Source organism: Macaca nemestrina, chromosome 12, assembly GCF_043159975.1.
Source record: "Macaca nemestrina isolate mMacNem1 chromosome 12, mMacNem.hap1, whole genome shotgun sequence".
In the NCBI taxonomy this organism is placed as follows: Eukaryota; Metazoa; Chordata; class Mammalia; order Primates; family Cercopithecidae; genus Macaca; species Macaca nemestrina.
The window spans coordinates 59,213,947-59,218,660 of NC_092136.1; positions in this window are offsets into that span (position 1 = coordinate 59,213,947).

Genomic DNA, 4,714 nt, shown 5'->3' on the forward strand with positions numbered 1-4,714 from the left:
TACCTGATTTTCCAGATGTTGTGTGTCTCAGTTTCCCTTGGCTAGGAAAAGAGATTCCATTCCCCCTTGCACTTCCCAGGTGAGGCAATGCCTCACCCTGCTTCAGCTCTCGCTGGTTGCTGGTCGGGCTGCACCAGCTGACCAGCACCGAATGTCTGGCACTCCCCAGTGAGATGAACCCGGTACCTCAGTTGAAAATGCAGAAATCCCCCATCTTCTGTGTCACTCATACTGGGAGCTGGAAGCTGGAGCTGTTCCTATTCAGCCATCTTGGGCACCCCTTCTTCCTACAATTCTATTTAAAATATCAACCTGCTACTGCTCCCTGGACTCCTGATTTTCCTTTCCTTGGTCTATTTATTTTTCCACACAACTTATCAATTCCTACATTTATATCTTTTTTTTATTTCTTGTTTATTTCTTGTTTACTGCCTGTTTCCCTTCACTAGGATGTAGCTACTTGAGATTAAGGCTTTTTGCCTACTTTTGTCTGTTTTGTCAACTGAGCTATTCCAAATGACTAGAATAGACATATCACATAGGTGCTCAATGATTGTGGTTAGAATAAAGTTAACATACACAAAGAGATATGATACCTGATAGATGAGTTTCCTGAGAAATAGGATCAAGAGCAGATAGAGATAAGAAGTAAGAAAAGATGAGAAAAGTAAGATGGAGGGTGAACATTAATGGTTTGGTAGTGGGAAGTCAAATAAAATTCAATCTGATACCCTCATTTATCTTTGTAAAGTAAGAAGTGACATTGTAAGAGCTGGCAGATGGAGTGGGGTTGCAGACTGAAGATCAAAGTCAAGAGTCTTTGGGAGAAGTGGAGAGTTAATTTTCTGAAAACACATTGTAGGACAGGTAGCCAATTTTTGTGGCCCAATTGAGCTAATGACCATAAATGTATGGTGGTATCATCTATCCCCTTGTGTGATTTTTCTCCAGCAGGTCACAGCTGTTTGGGAGCAGTTAAGAAGAAAGTCCTTTTGCTCTCTTTGAAGGCTACTGCTGCAGGCAGTGTTAGGTCCTTCCTCCAATAGGTTACCTGAACCTAAATCTTTCTTGTGGCTGGAACACATTGGACTGTAATGCCTTACTTATCTGTTGGTCTCTTCTTTAAGATTATGGATGGAAGAATCTGACTTTTTCATTATTAGGTTTTCAATACCCAGTGTGGAGCCAAGGCCCCAAATAAGTATTCAATAGATCTTTATCATAATCACTACTAATGCTAAAATTTCTGTATTTGTGATTTGTGGCATTTTTTTAGTATTATAGTATAGCCTTTTTTCACTCATAAGTGGATTGAAATTTAGACATGTTGAAGTTTGCTTCAGATTATAAGGGTAATAAGTGATATATCATGGACTAGAATTCTGCTCCTTTTGTCCATGTTGAGTCTTTTGCTATATTACTCTTATGTCTTCTATGACTCCTGAAAGATCAGACATGACTGAGTGTGCACTCACATATAAAAATTCCTTCACATCCTTCTTTTGTAGTTGTTTGGATTTAGACTATGTGCTTCCATACTGCATTATACCTTCTGAGCAAAACTCACCTTTCTGACAGAGCTGTTAAAATTGACTAAAGGATAATTCTTCTTAGTGGAGAAAGAAATCATATCATTACTTTTAGCCTAAACACTGTGTATTCCCAATGATATGTACCATTTTCCTTTAGTCAGAAAAAGTGTCATGGGCCATGGCCCTTACAGGAGCACTAAAAATAGTATAAAATGCTTTGACTTGGATTATATACTTTTTTACCCCAATCCTAGAATTTCTCATCTTTTTTTCAAAAGAGAACAGTCTCTGCTGTATACATTTCTGCTTAAAAACCTTTACTAATTACTAATGGACAATTATTGCTATTATGAGATCTTGCAATGTTATTTTTATCATGTTCCGACCACAATAAAATAATAAGTGAAATGACGGATATGTTTATTAGCCTTATTGAATAATTCCACAATGTATATAAATAGCAAAACATCATTTTGTATCCCTTAAATACATATAATTATTATTTGTCAATAAAAAAATGTTTTTTTTAATTTTAATTCAGCATCTATGGTCATTCATTACTATAACTTAACTGTCATATATATTTGTAACCTGACATTCACTTTCTGGGGTTTAGACCATCTGATTTTTAAGTTTTATATGTTATGGAGGGTGATAAGAGGGAAATATAAGGAGTTATGTTTCAGTGAGTATAAAGTTACAGTTATACAAGATGAGTACATTCCAAAAATCTGCTGTACAGCATTTTGCCTAGAGGTAACAATAAGGTATTGTGCACTTAAAAATTTGTAGGAGGGTAGATCTCATGTTAAGTGTTCTTAACACACACACACACAGGCACACACACACACACAAAGCATATCAGGATACTTTCGGGAATGCTAGATATATTTATTACCTTGAGTGTGATGATGACAACATGATGTAGGCATGTGTCCACACTCAACGAATTGTATACATTAATTATGTGCAATTTTTGCATACCAATTGTATCTCAATAAATTTGAAAAAGGTAATAAATAAGCAAACACCATTCCAATGAATGATCTAATGGCTCTATATAAAACTTTATTTATTTAAATATATAATTAATAGAGTTTTATATAATAGAGTTTAATAGCTTAATAAATATTTAAATAAATAAAGTTTTATATGGAACCACTAGATCATTCATTGTACAAATCATTTGTCATTGGATTTTTTACTTGATAAATTGAATTTCCAAGTGAGTTATTTAATTACCTCTATAACAGTACATTTTCTCTCTCCTTTTATTGTTATGAATTTACATTTTATATTTCTTTTACTTTAATATTTAAAATATTTGTCTTAAAATATTTAAATATACAAAAAATAAATAATATAATCCTAGAAGAAAACCTAGGAAATATCCTTCTTAACATAGCCTCTGGCAAAGGATTTATGGCTAAGTTCCCAAAAGCAATTGCAACAAACATCAAAACGGGCCAGTGGGACCTAATTAAACTAAGGAATTTCTACACAGCAAAAGAAATTGCCAACGGAGTAAACAGACAGCCTACAGAATTGGAGAAAATATTTGCAAACTATGCATCCGACAAAGATCTAATATCTAGAATCTACAAGGAATTTAAACAAATGAATAAGCAAAAAAAATCCAATTAAAAATGGGCAAAGGACATGGATAGACACTTCTCTAAAGAATAAATACAAGTGGCCAAAAAAGATCCAAAAAAATGCTTAACGTCACTAATCGGAGAAATGATAATCAAAACTGCAATGAGATACCATCTCACACCAGTCACAACAGCTATTAATAAAAAGTCAAAACACAACAGATGCTGGCAAGGCTGTAGAGAAAAGAGAATGCTTATGCAAACTACTTCAGCAACTGTGGAAAGTAGTTTGGAGATTTCTTAAAGAAGTTAAAATAGAACTACTATTTGACCCAGCATTTCCACTACTGGGCATACAGCCAAAGGAAAATAGTTCATTCTATCAAAAAGACGCATGCACCCATATGTTCATTGCAGTGCTGTTCACAATAGCAAAGAATGGAATCAACCTAAGTTTTCATCAATACTGTATCAGATAAAGAAAATATTATGCATATAGACCGTAGAATTATATGCAGCCACAAAAATGAATGAGATCACGTCTTTGCAGAAACGTGGATGGAGCTGAATACATTTCATTACTTCTACCATAGAAGTAATGGCAGCACTTTGTTCAAACTAAAAGAGATAATAACTCTAGATATGACTTTGCCTTTTTCTGAAAACAAGACTTCTATCAAAACTAGCATCCATGGGTTTACAGAATGACTTTTCCATTGGCATGGTATTCCACACAGCATGCTGTATTCAATCATCACCAGGTAACTCTTTGATCACACTGGGAAATTATACCATATTTTGGACACAGTAATGGTTCCTGCTGTTGGTATTTTGGGAACTAGCAGTAGCCAGGTTTTTGATGAGTGGAATTCCATGTTGTTGAGCCTATGCACAACCTTTATCTCTGTCACCATGGCCACTTTGTTCATGAGCCCATTGGGTGATAACAGGAATGGCTGAGGAAAGAGGTCATTGATATTCACAGAAGGGGTCATCCTGTTTACATAATTATTAAAATTCTCTGATGAGGTAACTTTTGGTGAGCATTCACATGGAACGCAGATATGATGTTTTGCTCACTCAGAGAGATCTAATCACATACCTCCTTCCCAGACGTCCTTCTCACCAATTTTCTAATCATGTTGTTTCCAAGTCCCAGACCATTTAGCCAAATCATTTATCACAGCCTAAAAATGTATAGACTCTATTAATGCTTACCCTTGGCCATTTCTCCTTCTACACAAAATGAACAACCAAATGCAATGCTTGAAGTCCTACCCACTGGGATGATTTCTTTTTACCATTGTCTTTCAGGGATTTACCAGAAAGGGGGTTGTATTTCTGTGCTTGGTAGACTTTTTGTATGGTTACTGCATATTACAGACAGCCAACTGTAAACCAATCTCAAGTTATCTCTTCCTCAGCCAGCTCATCATAGAGAACTGGATGCCATATGTAAGACTTGAGAGAGAGAAGGTAATGCAGCAAAAGTAAGGGCCAGGGGCATTTGGCCCACTTCTTCATGTAAAGTATGCTTTCAAGGCCTGTTTGAGCCTAATCTTATATACACCACTCCATTTAATAATC